At 44.5% G+C, this 17913-nt stretch overlaps 1 non-coding gene across 1 annotated transcript; it reads right to left on the reverse strand.

Moving 5' to 3' along the window:
• Nucleotides 1-16938: 16938 nt before the first annotated feature.
• Nucleotides 16939-17077, reverse strand: LOC123414435. Its single transcript, XR_006614403.1, has one exon. It is a non-coding gene; the product is annotated as a small nucleolar RNA Z247 (small nucleolar RNA).
• Nucleotides 17078-17913: the final 836 nt, after the last annotated feature.

The following is a 17913-nucleotide window of genomic DNA, read 5'->3' on the forward strand; positions in this document are numbered from 1 at the left end:
ACCGAAGGTTAGTTTATCAGCAAACAATTCAAAATTGGGGGCTCTCCTCTCCCCCTCCTACCTCTCCCTCCTGCTCCATCCACTTCTCACCGGCGATCTCCATGTCGAATCCCTCTAGATTGCTAGGATGGATTGTCTCATCACGTGGGATTTCTCCTATGGCCAGAAGGTGGCCGCATAGGTGCGTCGACGTTTCAAATCTTCGGTTCATTTCGAGGGATCTCCCTCTTCCTTAGCTTTCTTCTTGGCCGCCGCGTTCAACCACTCCTCCTTCCGGTTGGATGTGGACTCAGTTGCCATCCCCTTGTTTTCTTGTCTGGGCGGAAATATCAAGAAGTTTGATGTGCATGTATTGAGTGATAAGAGATTCAGGTTCTTGACGGCATCAAAATATCAAATCGTGTGGGACATTTCATTCATTCGCTAAAGGGCTTCTCAGTGCCGTATTTTTCTTGCTCTTTTCAAATGTTCTATGGATATCCAGTGGTGGAGTCCTCAGTGTTTGATCGTCTTCAAGACCCAGTCTCGAATCTTGCTCATACGAGGTCTCATGGCACACAAAAATATCTGCGTAATATTCCATTAGTCATCTCTAATGGTGTGCATGGTCATCAGCGTTCTGCTCTTGCAGATGGTTCTTCCTCTCAGTCTTTCAGAGTTAAAGATTCGATTAATGGGGTTGCCAAGTTCTGGCTAAATTCTCTCAAATGCCCGCAAACTACACAGGCTGAGTTCCAAGTGCATCTTTCTTGAGCAGTTTGCAGGGATCGTTCTGCCCCCTTGTTTTCTACAGTGTGCAATGAGTCAAAGGCTATTCATAATTCGCATTCAACCCAGGTTTCTGAACATTTGTGCGTGCCTGATACTGTCACTTTTCCATCATCCATTAAACTTGGGCAATTCGAATTTTTTCAATTTGCATCTTTCAATGCGTCAGTGCCGCCACCGTTTCAGGAGAAGAAGTTCTTTTCTAGTAGATCTCATCAAATTACGCCTTACATGATGGGTTTTCAGTTGGACGAGCTACGAGAACTTTTGTGGTTGGAATATGCTAGATCTGGTCTCAGTTGTATGATTAATCAGTACAGGTCTGCCTACACGTCTTGCCTGGGTATGGGCCATTGCTTCAGTAATTGCATAATTGGGCCAAGATGCCTCTCTTTCTTTGCGCTGGGACATTTAGCTAAGGCCTTGTTTGGTAGTACTAGGAAATTATCCCGGTCAAAACCCCTAAATCCCCACATATCCCATAACACTATTTGATTCTAGTGTATTTGACATGTTTCATCCATACATATACCCACAAATTCCCAAATTCTAGTGCATTTTTCTCAATACCCAATACACTACCCCTACCTAGTGGATTGGGGATAAATGGGGATTTGAAGGGATTGGGTGAAGGTTGGGGTTTCACCCAATCCCTGTGGGGATTATCCCCACCAATCTCCTCAAAAACCTTAGTACCAAACAAGGCCTAAAGATTATTTCGGTCGCCGGTTTTCTAGTCAACTGAACATATCTTTGTAGGACAATCGTGCTTTGGATCACAACAATCATAACAACCTTATATGGGTTCCCAAACGCCAGTCGTTTTGCTCAAGGTGTCTACAGATGGGCCACACCTACCAGGGATGTACGAATACTCCGTGATGTCAATTCTGCTCGTCTTATGGGCACTCCGTCGTGGGTTGTTGGCAGGTGAGATTTTCAGGGAATTTAGTTTGGAAACGGAAAAAGAAACAGAAGGCTGATTCCATAGATATATCACGGCTGCAGGACATTTCCCCATCTACCGCCCTCATCATTGCTAGCTCGGCTTTTGCTTTGCTCCATCCTCTAGCGATGATGAACTTCCACTTGCAACCCATTCGCGTTCCTTCCGTCACGCTTCTCCATCAAGCAAGGTCCTGCCGACCACAAAGTCAGCGCATACATGGCTCTTAGTGCGACTCCACCTCTCTGCCACGACGATTCGGCCATTGCTAAGTCCAACATGCCTATTCTGATCCATCTTCGTCGTGTTGCCAGACAGGAAATTGCAAGCCTTCTGAACCATGATAGGTATTTTGTTACAGACGTGCAAGATTCTGCTTTGTGTCTAGGACTGTATCGTTTACGCAATGTTCTAATTAGGGATGCTATAGTCAGGAAAACTTATTTTCTTGGCGAGGACAATGAGACTAATTTTGTTAAGAATGATGAAGGTATGAATATGTGCATGCCTTCGCTAGGACAGGGGATCTGGATTCTGATGCTTGCTTTTCCTCTAGACTATCACATTAATTTCTGGGTTGATAAAGTTGTTTCCCAATTTGGCAAACTCATTCTATGGTTCACCCCTTGGGATCCGGTTTCTAGTGTACTTGTCAAATCCTGGGTCATGAATCCGACACTTGTCCTTAGTAGTTTTGCGATGAGGCAAATGGGGGGTCAGCTCTCTCTTGGACAGTGCTAGTATACTTGTTACGCTCAGAGGAGTGGAACACCCACATTCATGATGTTCCTTTGGCGGGGGAGGACCCACCTCCGACTGATGGCAGTGATCCACACCCCTTTTATGGTCCCCATATGACAGCTGAACAGACCTTCCAAGCAAGGCTTCACTTTTGGTTGCAGAACAATGGTGCCTTCGGCCCCATAGATGGCAGGAATCAGGATGATGATGAGCCAGTGACCCCTGATCAGCAGCATATACCCCTGTTCATTTTCCCTACTGAAGGTCAAATTAATTATCAGTCTATCTTAAGGTAGAAGGGAGTCTCTTCTTCTGATGGAATTGTCCCCTCTGATAATGTGTCCGGCAGTCCTCTTTCGGCTTGGAATGATAATGTCAGTGAGGGTAGCTTTGATCCTTCGGAGGAATTTGGTCAGCTGATTTCGCTTCCAGCATCGCTCTCTTTGTCCATTAGTTTATCTGACACTGCTAGGTCACATGTGGCTACCTCAATTACTCTCAGTTATATTAATGTGCCTGATTTGTTTCGTCTTGTTTGCTCTGTTATTTTGGCCCCGCAGACACCATACGTTCATCGTGGCTCTGTCTTGCTCCACACACCATCTTTGCCTTTGCACTTGATTAATTGGATCTCTCAGTGTAAAGGTGATGGAAACTCTTTGAGCTTGATGGTTCTTGTTTGTAAAGTGACCAGGAAATTGTGTTTTGAGGACACACATGCTTCCTCTAATCTTCATTTTTTGGTGGAGGAGGATTAACCTGCTCTGCTCGTCCCATCTTTGGTGGTAATCTCTGAAATTTCTGATGATGAAAGTGTGGCCCAGGCTGAAGAATATTTTGGGGGGAATGTGTTTGCTCCATCTGTTCTTCTTGCTGAATCCCAAGTTTCTTCATCACGCAAAAGGGGGCGAAGGGCTAGGTCTGATGTGTGAAATTGGCTTGAACGTCGTATCTTTTGTGATAGACGGTTTCATGTTTATATAGAGCTAGGGCGCGACTCACCAGATAGCGTACAATCTTGTTTAACAAGGAATATCAAAAGGAGAGATAGAGATAGAGTTGTTCAGAGATAAGACATTTAAACAATCTAATCTACTTGACAATCTAATCTATCTATACTGGTTGCGGTTGGTTTCCTTGGCCATCAAGACTTGTAGCTGTCGTGGTTTAACACCCTCCCTTAATCACAACTTCATCAACTTGAGATTACGCTTGAATTCTTCAAAGCTTTTTGTGCGCAAGGATTTTGTGAAGCCATCTGCAACTTGATCCCTGGAATGAATAAAACGAATTTCCAGCTGTCGATTTGCAACTCTTTCTCTGACAAAATGGAAGTCTATTTCAATGTGTTTTGTTCTTGCATGAAACACGGGATTATCAGATAGATAGGTAGCACCAAGGTTGTCACACCACAGACATGGAACTTTGATGCTTTTGACACCAAGTACTCTTAGCATGGATTGTACCCAAATGATCTCAGCTGTGGCATTTGCAAGTGCCTTGTACTCAGCTTCAGTACTTGATCTTGACACAGTAGGTTGTTTCTTTGCACACCAAGATATTAGGTTGGGTCCAAAAAATACTGCAAACCCACCAGTGGAGCGTCTGTCATCTATACATCCTGCCCAGTCAAAGTCAGAAAAAGCACTGACTAGAGTAGATGAAGACTTACTAAAGGTAAGACCAAGATTCATAGTGTTTTTCACATATCTTACTATACGCTTAGCAACAGTCCAATGAACTGTAGTGGGTGCATGAAGAAACTGACATACTTTATTGTCAGCAAAGGAAATGTCAGGCCTGGTCAGAGTCAAGTACTGAAGTGCCCCTACGAGACTTATGTAGTTTGTACTATCTTCTTGATTCAGGAGATCTCCTTCTGTGACTGACAATTTTTCTGAACTAGACAGAGGGGTTGGTGATGGTTTACATCCTTGAAGACCAACTCTTTTTACCAGATCAGCAACATATTTTTCTTGAGATAGATGAAGACCATCATCATGGTTCTTTACCTCAATCCCTAAGAAATAATGCAGATCACCCAAATCCTTCAAAGCAAACTCAGCACTTAAGTCCTTCAACAGTCCTGTCACTGCCTCATCAGATGAACTAGTGACAATGATATCATCAACATATATCAGTACAAATATGGATGTGTTTGACTTATTGTAAATGAACAGTGACGTATCAGACTTAGAAGCAATGAAACCAAGTGCTTGTAGTTTCTGACTAAGGCGTGAGTACGAGGCCCTAGGAGCTTGTTTTAGTCGATATAGCGCTTTATCAAGCTTGCACACATAGGATGGTGAGTTTTTACTTTCAAACCCAGGAGGCTGCTTCGTGTATACTTCCTCTTCCAGAACACCATGAAGAAACGCATTCTGCACATCTAGCTGTCTAAGGCTCCATCCCCTGGATACGGCAATAGACAATACAAGGCGAATGGTGGCAGCTTTAACAACAGGACTAAACATGTCCTCATAATCTATGTCATACCTTTGTTTAAACCCCTTTGCCACAAGTCTTGCTTTGTAGCGGTCTATGGTTCCATCTCACTTTCTTTTGATTCGAAAAACCCATTTGCAATCAATCAAGTTCTTACCTCGTGTTGGAGGAACTAGATGCCACGTTTTGTTTTTCTGGAGTGCCAAGTATTCTTCTTCCATGGCTTTCTTCCAACGTGCATCCTTGAGAGCTTCCTCAACTATGCCAGGTTCACCTGTGTTGCAGCAAGCGAGACCAAACTTTGTTTTATAGTTAACGTGTGTGATTACCCCTTTTTGAAGTCGAGTCCGAGGCTGCACAGATGAGGCTTCACCGTTCCTCTGCACAGCCGATCCTGCAGGTACACCCGACGCTGTCCATGTAGCATGCACCAACGCGGGATCTTCTGCGGCTGTGGCGGGGTACTGGTCAGGTGCAGGTGGCACAAAGGATACAGTAACTCCTGCATCCCGCACGGAGCAGACATGATCAACACCGGGTTCAGCGCCAGCGCGTCGCCGCTCGTAGCAAAGCGACCCATCAGCTGGCCAGCGCCGCCTCTCGGGTGGACAGGGAGCAGGTGCGTGTCGCGCATCGCCTGTCGGGTTGTCGGCTGGTGGGCTGTCTCCACTATGCGACGCATGCAACGACACATATTACGAAGAAGATCGCCTGGGCAGGTGTTACTGCGGCAATCCCGAGGGGGATTTGCTCCCCAACTACGAACACATGAAATACTGCCCGTGAGGAGTGATTTCTTGGGCATTTTGAGTGATTTCTTCACCTGCAATTTCTCCTGCTGCATCACCATAGAGCTCATGCACATGGTTATGAATCAGCACAATTATCATCTCCTCTTGAATCAGACCCGGTGAGAGATGTTGATGTGCAACTATTCCTGACTTGATGCCTCCACGAAAACGGAGCCACAAAAGAGCTACATCAAGTTGCTCAACAATTAGCAATTGTCTTGCAATAGCCCACGAGCGCGTGGGATCGCGGCAGTTTTCGAGGGTAGATTATTCAACTCAAATTTATTGGTTCACACGATGGGAAGTGAAAGAATATTCTCAAGTATTAGTAGTTGAGGCGTCAGCTCAACCACACCTGAAAGATTAGTATCTGCAAGCAAAGTATCAGTAGCAAAGTAGTATGATAACAACGGTGCCAGAAACGATCTATTGACGGCAGACTATTCCTAACTGTTGTATCAATGGCGCCAGTAAGTTGCCCGTGGACGGGAAATATTCTTTCCCGGCAACGGTGCCAGAAAAAGTATTGTAGCAGGTAGCAGCAGTGTAACGAGTAACAACAGTGGCAAGGAACAGCAATAGTGACTGCAGTAGCAAGTAGCAGCAGTAGCGAGTAACAACAGTAGCAAGACAAGTAACAACAGCAGTGGGACAAACTCGTAGGCAATGGGTCGGTGATTTGTCGAATGGAATTCATCATGCAACAGTTATAACACGGAGAGATATGTGGCTAGCTCCCGTTCGTCAATGTGATGTAGGCATGCATTCCGTGTGTAGTCATACGTGCTTAGGGAAAAGAACTTGCATGACATCTATTGTCCATCCCTCCCATGGCAGCGGGGTCCAAATGGATACTACGGGATATTAAGGTTCTGCTTTTAATAAAGAACCGGAACAACGCATTACCACTTGGTGAAGACATGAACTCCACAAACTATGGTCATCACCGGGAGTGGTTCCGCTTATTGTCACTCCGGGGTTGCCGGATCATAACACATATTAGGTAACTACAACTTGCAAGATCGGATCTAAAACACACATATATTGGTGACAACATAATAATTTCACATCTGAAATCATGGCACTCGGGCCCTAGTGACAAGCATTAAGCATGGCAAAGTAGTAGCAACATCAATCTCAGAACATAGTGGATACTAGGGATCAATCCCCGTCAAAACTAACTCGATTACATGATAGATCTCATCCTACTTATCATTGCCCAGTGATCCTACGAATAGATTACTCACGAATGATGAAGAGCTTCATGAAATTGGAGAGGGAAGAAGGTTGATGATGACGATGGCAACGATATCCTTGATCCGGAGCCCAAAACGGACTCCAGATCTGCCCTCGAGATGAAGAACAGGACGTGGCGGCGCCTCCATGTCGCAAACACGATGAAATCTTCTCTCTTTATTTTTTCGGGACGAATGGGAATAAATAGCGCTGGAGTTGGGGGCGGCAGAGCCACGTGGGCCCCACAAGCTTGGTTGCCGTGGCCAGGGGGGAGGCCGCGGCGACAGGGCTTGTGGCCCACTGGCCCGTCCCCTCCGGTGGATCTTTGCGCAGGTATTTTTCATATTTCCCAGAAATATTCTCCATAAATTTTCAGGACGTTCCGAGAACTTTCATTTCTGCACAAAAACAACACCATGGCAATTCTGCTGAAAACAGCGTCAGTTCGGGTTAGTTCCATTCAAATCATGCAAATTACAGTCCAAAACAAGGGCAAAAGAGTTTGGAAAAGTAGATACGATGGAGACGTATCAACTCCCCCAAGCTTAAAACCTTGCTTGTCCTCAAGCAACTCAGTTTACAAACTGAAAGAGAAAGAAAAACTTTGACAAACTCTGTTTGATCTTGTTGTTGCAACTATGTCTAACTCATAACCAGAATTTCAGCAAGATCACAAGTTAACCACATAAGCAAGTGACACAAAGGTCTCACGGTAAACTAATATCAATGGCATAATCAGCTAGCGAGCAAATAATAATGAGTTTCAGGTACCAACAATTCAATCAAAACAAGCATGAAGCAATATGAATAGGTGGTATCTCGCTAGCTCTTTCTGTGACGGCAAAACATAAATGCAGAGCACTTTCAAAGATCAAGGGCTGACTAAACATTTTAATTCATAGCAACGAAGATCCAGTCATAGTCACACTCAATATCAATCAAAAGCAAAGCATAAAAATGACAGAGGTGCTCTCTAATTGGTGCTTATATAAGAAGAGGATGGCTCAACATGAACATAAATAGATAGGCCCTTCGCAGAGGGAAGCATTGATTTGCAGAGGTGCGAGAGCTCAAGCTTTGAAAACATAGATAATAATTTTGGGTGACATGCTTTCATTGTCAACGCAATGACCAAGAGTTCTCAATATCTTCCATGCTACTCATGCTATAGGCGGTTCCCAAACAAAAAAGTAAAGTTTTAACTCCCCCACCACCAATCAATCACACTCCACGGCTAGATGAATCCTCGGGTACCGTCCATACTAACATCAATGCGGGGGGAGTTTTGTTTTATAGTTATGTTTTCGATTTAAGCATGGAACTGGGCATTCCAATTACCGGCCCCTTTCTCGTGAATGACAGTGAATAAACACATGTCGAGGATAACACGCCTAACATGGAAGATTCCAATAGCCCCCTGTCAGCACATGAGCGGTTCGGGCATGCAAAACAGATTATTTCTTGAAGGTTTAGAGAATGGCACATGCAAATTTACTTGGAACGGCTGGTAGATACCGCAAATAGGTAGGTATGGTGGACTCTCATGGAAAAACTCTTGGGTTTATGGAAGTGGATGCACAAGTAGTATTTCGCTTAGTACAAGTGAAGGCTAGCAAAAGACTGGGAAGCGACCAACTAGAGAGCGACAACAGTCATCAAGATGCAATGAGTTTGAGTAACATGGAGTGCAAGCATGAACAGGATATAAATCACCATGAACACGAACAACATAGAGGCTATGTTGATTTTGTTTCAACTACATGCATGAACATGCGCCAAGTCAAGCCACTTGAATCATTCAAAGGAGAATACCATCCTATCATACTACATCATGGTCATCTCAAAATCTATGTTGGCATTCAAGACAAACCATTATAAGCTCCTAGCTAATTAACTATGGCATCAGAAACTATGACCTCTAAGTTGTCATTGCAAACATGGTTCTCTCTCAGCAAAGCTGAATCTGGATAGACAAGCTAGTCATATTTACAAAAAAAAAGATAGAGTTCATACCAACTTTTCCAGTCTCAGTCACTTCATCATATATCATCATTATTGCCTTTCATTTGCACGATCGAACGATGTGAACAATAATAAGAGTGCTCGTGCATTGGACTAAAGCTGGAATCTACAGGCAAACACAAAGGAGAAGACAAAGTAATATGGCTCTTTGAAAGCTAAACATGTATGCATGCAAGAGCCACTAAACATTGTAACCAATATCTTCTACCTTGACCCAAACAAAAAGAAAACTATTTACACGGGAAAGCTCCCAACAAGCAAAAGAAGAAAGAAAAATCTTTTTGGGTTTTCTCAAAAGGATAGAAAACAAGAAAACAAGAAAACGAAAATAAACTAGCATCGATAATACAGTGGCAAAGTGTAAACACCGACTAACAAAGTGAAAGCATAAGCATGAATGTAAAGTTGGTGCAAACATGTACTCCCCCAAGCTTAGGCTTTTGGCCTAGCTTGGTTTACTCCCAAGGACGGTCCTGGCGAAACCCAAAATCATAATCAGGGTTATAAGGGAGCACTGCAGCCACTGCCTGAATAGCTGCCTCACAGAGATGAGTAGCCGGCGCCTCCCTCTCATACTCCTCTCCCTCTCCTATGGTTATGTAGTATCTCCGTTTTACCTGAAAGTCAAAGAAAGCAGGAGCAGGAAGGGTAATATGGAAAACACGCTGACGGTTAAATATCAATCGGTATAGGAGGGATTCATCATGCCTCTCAAGGAACTGGTAGCGTGTCATAGCGACGCGGTCAAGGAAAGCTGTATGGACGGGGGATCTCCTACGCGGATGGGTACTCCAAGAAAATTTTCTATGCGAGTGGCATAGATCCCGCCAAAGAAGTCCCCATCAATAGCATTCTTATTCAGCCTCCTGGCTGTAATAGCTCCCATGTTGAAGCTTTTGTCACCCGTCACTGCGCTCAAGGATACTAAGGTCGGATGCGCATAGGTGACAATGTTCAACCTTGTCGTTAATGCATCTACCTATGAAGAGGGCAAAGTAGTGCAAGGCAGGGAAATGAATGCTTCCTATGGTAGTTTGCGTGATGTCTCTAGTTTCTCCAACAGTTATACTAGAGACAAAATCTCTAACCGAAGACTTAGCATGATCTTTAAGATTACCCCCATCGGGTATCTTGCAAATCCTATTGAAATCCTCCAAATCCATGGCGTAGGATTTATCATACAGATCAAACAGTACGGATGAGTCACGGCCAACTGAAAATTTAAATCTACGCACGTAAGAGGCAGTGAGCAAATCATACTGTTCACATTTATCTAAGAGGAATTCTTCTAACCCGGCATTGCGGACAAGTGTATTAAACTCATCCTTGAAGCCTGCTTCGATCATGAACTCATCGGAAGGCCATTCACATGGTTGTACCAGTGCGTCCCTTAGTTGATAAGGATCGGGCCCCCGAATAGAAAGACGGGCACCCTTCTTACTTCAGGAACCACCATGAAACTTCCTCCTGAACATAATTTCTTTTTGCTAAAATTTTTGAAGTTCAAGAGAAAAGTGAATAAAGACCAACCACACCTTGTAGGAACTACTCCTACTAGTGCCTAGAGACCGTATCACGCGCTAAAACTACTTGGGACCAGCTAAAATCAACATTTCAAGCTCAAGAACAGGGTCACCAAGGTAGCAAGAATACGCGAAGGATAAAGCGCTAGACAAAAAACTAATTGGACCAATGGAGGAGTCACTTACCAAGGAGTAATTTCCCCAAAATGGTTCGGAGAATGGTGCTTTGAGCAAGGAGATCGAAAATCACAGCCAAATGAGCAAGAACACGGGTTTGAGCTGCGAAACAATTTTTTCTAGAGGTAGAAGAAGAGGATGGGAGCTGGAATGAGTGGAGGGGGTCCTTGTGGGACCCACAAGCTTGGTTGCCGCGGCCAGGGGGGAGGCCGCGGTGACAGGGCTTGTGGCCCACTGGTGTGGCCCCCATGCCAGCTCTTAGTGCCAGTATTTTTCAAATATTCCAGAAAAAATCATACTAGATTCTCCGGACCATCGGAGAACTTTTATTTTCGGGGTACTTTTCTCCGGGACGCTAAAACAGGAAACAGGGAAAACTAAACTAAATCTATCATTTTTCTTCTAAGCAACAGAAAGTGAAAGCTTAAAAGAGAGGTATGTGACTGTTTGATTCATCCATTTCATGGTCATCGAAAGAAATCCGTCAATGGGGTTGATCAAATCCTCATGAAAAAACTTTTCTGAATCACAAAAGGAAACGGAGAATTGTCGAATAGGCACTAAGTCACCTAAATGGGGATATGAATCTCCCCAACAAGCAAATCATACTTCATCTTGACACGAGGAATAGGGCATTCAAAGCTCCCAATAAGAATCGATGAAGTTTTTTCGATATCATTGATGCAATGTACTTTATATCGTTTCTTCGGAAAGTGCACTGTATGCTCATTACCGTTGACATGGAAAGTGACATTGCCTTTGTTGCAATCTATAACAACCCCTGCAGTGTTTAAAAAGGGTCTTCTGAGGATGACAGCCATGGCATCATCCTCGGGAATATCCAAGATAACAAAGTCTGTTAAGATAGTGGTGTTAGCAACCACAATAGGCACATCCTCACAAATGCCGACCGGGAAAACAGTTGATTTGTCGGCCATTTACAGAGAAATTTCAGTGGGTGTCAACTTATCCAGTTCAAGTCTACGATAAAGAGAGAGAGGCATAACACTAACACCGGCTCCAAGGTCACATAAGGCAGTTCTTACGTAGTTTCCTTTAATGGAGCAAGGTACAGTGGGCACTCTGGGATCACCAAGTTTCTTAGGAGTTCCACCTTTGAAAGTGTAATTGGCAAGCATGGTGGAGATCTCAAGATCTGGTATCTTCCGTTTATTAGTCACGATATCTTTCATGTACTTGGCATATGGAGACATTTTAAGCATATGAATTAACCGCATCTGCAGAAAGATGGATCTTATCATTTCAATAAATCGCTCAAAATCCTCATCGTCCTTTTTCTTGGATGGCTTAGGAGGAATGGGCATATGTTTCTGAACCCATGGCTCCCTTTCTTTACCATGCTTCCTAGCAGTGAAGTCATTCTTATCGTATCTCTTAGGTTGTGGGTTATCAGGATTAACCGTAGGTTCAATCTCCACATCCTTATAATTGCTAGATTGAGCATTATTATGAACATCGCTGTCCATATTGTCACCAGGTTCATGTTCATCACGAGATTGTGTTTCTGCATCAGACGCAGAAATATCATTTGGTTCTTCAGGTGTGACGGTATTTGGTGAACTGACATGTAGATTTCTATCATCCTTCTTCTTCTTCTTAGGATGACTAGGTGCATCAGTGCTAATTCCTTGAGAATCTTGATCAATTCTCTTAGGATGGCCTTCAGGATACAAAGGTTCCCGAGTCATTTTGCCTCCTCTAGTAATGACTCTGACAGAGTTGTCATTTAATTCATTAAGCAAGTCATTCTGAGCTTTAAGTACTTGTTCTACCTGAGTAGTAATCATAGAGGCATGTTTACTCAGAAGCTTCAGATCATTGACATTTCTGTCTACACAAGCACTTAAATGACTAAGCATACGAGTACTTTGTTCCAATTGTCTGCTAACATATTCATTGAAAAACTCTGTTGTTTGGCAAAGTAGTTATGAAATTCATCAAACCATAAGCTAGCAGGTTTGTAAAAAGGAATATCACTCTCATCAAACCTACGCAGAGAATTTACTTCTACTACCTATATCGGGTTATCGAGAACATGGATCTCTTCGATAGGTGGTAGATTTTTGACATCTTTAGATTTAATGCCTTTCTCTCGCATAGATTTCTTCGCTTCTTGCATATCTTCGGGACTGAGGAATAGAATACCTCTTTTCTTAGGAGTTGGCTTAGGAGGTGGTTCGGGAATAATCCAAGCATTATTGTTGATCAAGATGTTATTCAGTAGAATCTCAGCTTGTTCTACAGTTCATTCCCTAAAAACACAACCGGCACAACTATCTAGGTGGTCTCTAGAAGCATCGGTAAGTCCGTTATAGAAGATATCAAGTATCTCGTTCTTCTTAAGAGGGTGATCAGGAAAAGCATTCTGTAGCTGGATGAGCCTCCCCCAAGCTTGTGGGAGACTCTCTTCTTTGAGTTGAGCAAAGTTGTATATTCCCTGCAAGGCAGCTTGCTTCTTATGGGCAGGGAAATATTTCTCACAGAAGTAATAGACCATATCCTAGGGACTACTCACACATCCAGGAGCAAGAGAAGTGAACCAGGCTTTAGCGTCATCCTTTAGAGAGAAAGGAGACAACTTAAGGATATAGTAGTAGCGGATCTTCTCCTCACTAGTGAAAAGGGTGGCTATATCGTGTAGTTTGGTAAGATGGGCTACGACCGTCTCAGACTCACAACCGTGGAAAGGATCAGATTCGACTAGAGAGATTATCTCAGGGTCGACAGAGAATTCATAATCTTCATCGGTGATAAAGATAGGTGAAGTGGCAAACTTCGGGTCGTATTTCGTCCTAGCTTTCAGAGATTTTTCCTTCCACTTGAGAAGTAATTTCTCAGCGTCATAGGCATCCTTACATGCAAGAAAATCCTCAGCTATCTCTCCCTCCATAACATAACCCTCAGGTATATCAGGCAATTCATATCTAGGAGAGCTAGATCTAGCAGGAGCAAAAGCAGGTTCTATCTCAATAGTATCGGCAGTTTCAGAAGCATCACGAGCATTGGCAGTAACTCTAGCAATATGAGCATTAAGAAATACCCCTAGTGGCATATCAGGAAAAGTAGTATCTCTAGCAGTATCAAGCATAGCATCATCAGGCAAAATAGCATCTCTAGCATCATCAGACAAAGCAGTATCAAGCATAGCATCTCTAGCAGTATCAGGCATAGCATTTCTAGCAGTATCAGGCATAGCATCTGTAGCAGTATCAGGCATAGTATCTCTAGCAGTATCAGGCATAACATCTCTAGCAGTATCAACCATAGCATCTCTAGCAGTATCATGCATAGTATCATCAAGCATAGTAGCATCATAAGCATCATCAAGCACAGACGACATATCAAGATTTCTAGCAGGAGGTGGTGTCGCAAACTTACTCATAACTGAAGGTGAATCAAGTGCAGAGCTAGATGGCAGTTCCTTACCTCCCCTCGTAGTTGAGGGCAAGACTTTGGTTCTAGGGTCTTTCAGATTCTTCATAGTGATCAGCAGATATGAATCCCAAGTGACTTAGAGAATATAGCTATCCTTCCCCGGCAACGGCGCCAGAAAAATGCTGTTGACGTGCAACTATTCCTGACTTGATGCCTCCATGGCAACGAAGCGAGAAAAGAGTTGCTTCCAGTTGCTCAACAATTAGCAATTGTCTTGCAATAGCCCACCAGCGCGTGGCATCGCGGCAGTTTTCGAGGGTAGAGTATTCAACCCAAATTTGTTGGTTCGCACGATGGGAAGTGAAAGAATATTCTCAAGTATTAGCAGTTGAGGTGTCAGCTCAACCACACCTGAAAGATTAGTATCTGCAAGCAAAGTATCAGTAGCAAAGTAGTATGATAACAACGATGCCAGAAATGATCTATTGACGGTAGACTATTCCTAACTGTTGTATCAATGGCGCCAGTAAGTTGCCCGTGGACGGGAAATATTCTTTCCCGGCAACGGTGCCAGAAAAAGTATTGTAGCAGGTAGCAGCAGTGTAACGAGTAATAGCAGTGGCAAGGAACAGCAATAGTGACTGCAATAGCAAGTAGCAGCAGTAGCGAGTAACAGCAGTAGCAAGACAAGTAACAACTGCAGTGGGACAAACTTGTAGGCAATGGGTCGGTGATTTGTCGAATGACATTCATCATGCAACCGTTATAACACGGAGAGATATGTGGCTAGCTCTCGTTCGTCAATGTGATGTAGGCACGCTTTCTGTGTGTAGTCATACGTGCTTAGGGAAAAGAACTTGCATGACATATATTGTCCATCCCTCCCGTGGCAGCGGGGTCCAAATGGATACTACGGGATATTAAGGTTCTCCTTTTAATAAAGAACCGGAACAACAGATTAGCACTTGGTGAACACATGAATCCTAAAACTATGGTCATCACCGGGAGTGGTTCCGGTTATTGTCACTCCAGGGTTGCCGGATCATAACACATAGTAGGTAACTACAACTTGCAAGATCGGATCTAAAACACACATATATTGGTGACAACATAATAATTTCAGAACTGAAATCATGGCACTCGGGCCCTAGTGACAAGCATTAAGCATGGCAAAGTAGTAGCAACATCAATCTCAGAACATAGTGGATACTAGGGATCAATCCCCGTCAAAACTAACTCGATTACATGATAGATCTCATCCTACTCTTCACCGCCCAGCGAGCCTATGAATAGATTACTCACGAACGATGAAGAGTTTCATGGAATTGGAGAGGGAAGAAGGTTGATGATGATGATGGCGACGATCGACTTGATCCGGAGCCCAAAACGGACTCCAGATTTGCCCTCGAGATGAAGAACAGGATGTGGCAGCGCCTCTGTGTCGCAAACACGATGAAATCTTCTCTCTTTATTTTTTTCGGGACGAAAGGGAATAAATAGCGCCGGAGTTGGGGGCGGCAGAGCCACGTGGGCCCCACGAGCTTGGTTGCCGCGGCCAGGGGGGAGGCTGCGGCGACACGGCTTGTGGCCCACTGGCCCGTCACCTCCGGTGGATCTTTGCACAGGTATTTTTCATATTTTCCAGAAATATTCTCAGTGAATTTTCAGGACGTTCCGAGAACTTTCATCCCTGCACAAAAACAACACCATGGCAATTCTGCTGAAAACAGCGTCAGTCCGGGTTAGTTCCATTCAGATCATGCAAATTAGAGTCCAAAACAAGGGCAAAAGAGTTTGGAAAAGTAGATACGATGGAGACGTATCAAGAGACAAATGTAGAAGCAAAATTTCTTTGTGGAGTAGGGTACCGGCGTTCGGATGAAGATCAGCGAAGGGAAACTTGGTCTCATCAAAGATGACATCTCGGGAGATATAAACCCGCCTGGTAGACACATCTAGGCATTTGACACCTTTATGTTGGGCACTATATCCAATGAAGACACATTGTTTAGATCTAAACATGAGCTTACGTTTGTTGTATGGTCGAAGATTAGGCCAACATGCACATCCAAAGACACGCAGAGATGTGTAATCGGGTTTGATGTGGAGGAGTCTCTCTGTGGGTGTTTCATTATTTATGACACGGCTTGGGAGCATATTTATAATATGAACCGTAGCAAGGAAGGCCTCATACCAGAATTTGAAGGGCATGGAGGCACCAGCAAGTAGAGCTAGACCAACTTCTACAATGTGGTGGTGCTTACGTTCTGCCGACCCATTTTGTGAAGAGGGAGGAGATTTTTTTATGCACTAGGAACATGCAAGATTTTTCTAAGATGGATTTTTCTATAAGGGGTTTTGATAATTGAGTGACCAACATGACGGATCTTCATACCTTCTCCGTTTGCGGTGTGGATGTGGTCTTGGCCATGGTACTTCTCCCTCACAGTCACCTTCTCGAGTTCACCAGTGATGTGGTTTGTGGCACCACTATCCACATACCAGTTTTTGTCCACTCCATAGGAGCCTTCTGCAACACCAGCCACCTTCTCATCTTGGGATGAGTCACCATCGTCGTCAAACCTGTACTAGCAGTCTTTGGCTGAGTGGCCAAGCTTGCCGCAGATCTAACATTTGATGGCGTCGGGGTGCGAGCGGTTGCAGGAGTTGGAGTTGTTGCGGCGTCCCTTGTTGTTGTTGTAGGAGGGCCGTCCGCCGCCGCTGCTGTTGCTGCGAGAGTTGGTGGTGTTATTGCTGGAGTCGCCGGTGTTCTTGGCCTTGTTGCACGACGGTCCTCGATGGCGTGAGCCACCACCGCGGCCATGCATAGCCGCGTTTGTAGAGGACTTGAAGCCGCTGCCAGAGTTGTTCCCTTGAAAGAGAGCTACCCTTTGGTCGAAGTTGCTCATTTGAGAAAATAGATCACCGAGGGAGACTGGAGAAGTTCTAGTGTCGAGCGCAGAGGTGAGCGGCTCGTACTCGAGGTCGAGACCAGCGATGATGTAGGAGATCAGCTCGTCATCTCCAAGCGGCATGCCTGCAGCCGCAAGTTCATCCGCCGGCGAGTGCATGTGTGCAAAGTAGCTTGCCACGGACTGCGTCCCCTTCTGTGCGTTGTCCAAAGCCACGCGGATGTTGTTGACGCGAGACAACGACTGGGATGAAAACATGTTCGCCAGCACCGTCCAGAGGTCGTGTGCATGGGCGATCGAGGTCACCTGCACCAGTACCTCCTTCGAGAGATTATTCAGGAGATAGCCAAGTACCTGCTGATCCTCTCGAACCCAGATCGGATGAAGGGGGTTCGGTGTGGACTGCTCCTTCCCGTCTTTTTCCTTTTGGGTGATGTTCTTCATCGGCTCCGGCATGCTGCCGTCGATGTAGCCGAAGAAGCCCGCACCTGTGAGCTGGGGCGTGATTTGCGTCCGCCATAGTATGTAGTTGGTGCGGGTAAGCCTTTCAGTGACTTGACCTTTGAGGCCAGAGTGGGTTGCGCTAGCGGAGGTAGCCATGGCGAGCGGAAGCTTTTCTTGGTGGGAGGCTAGATGCGATATGGAAGAGTTAGGCTCTGGTTACCATGTGAAATTGTCTTGAACGTTGTATCTTTTGTGATAGACGGTTTCATGTTTATATAGAGCTGGGGCGCGACTCACCAGATAGCATACAATCTTTTTTAACAAGGAATATCAAAAGGAGAGATAGAGATAGAGTTGTTACAGAGATAAGACATTTAAACAATCTAATCTATATATATACCGGTTGCGGTTGGTTTCCTTGGCCATCAAGACTTGTAGCTGTCGTGGTTTAACATGATGCACCGTTAAGCACCTCTGAGGTTCGTCGGAGCCCTCGCTCCAATAAGTACATG

Source organism: Hordeum vulgare, chromosome 7H (genome assembly GCF_904849725.1).
Source record: "Hordeum vulgare subsp. vulgare chromosome 7H, MorexV3_pseudomolecules_assembly, whole genome shotgun sequence".
Taxonomy (NCBI): Eukaryota; Viridiplantae; Streptophyta; class Magnoliopsida; order Poales; family Poaceae; genus Hordeum; species Hordeum vulgare.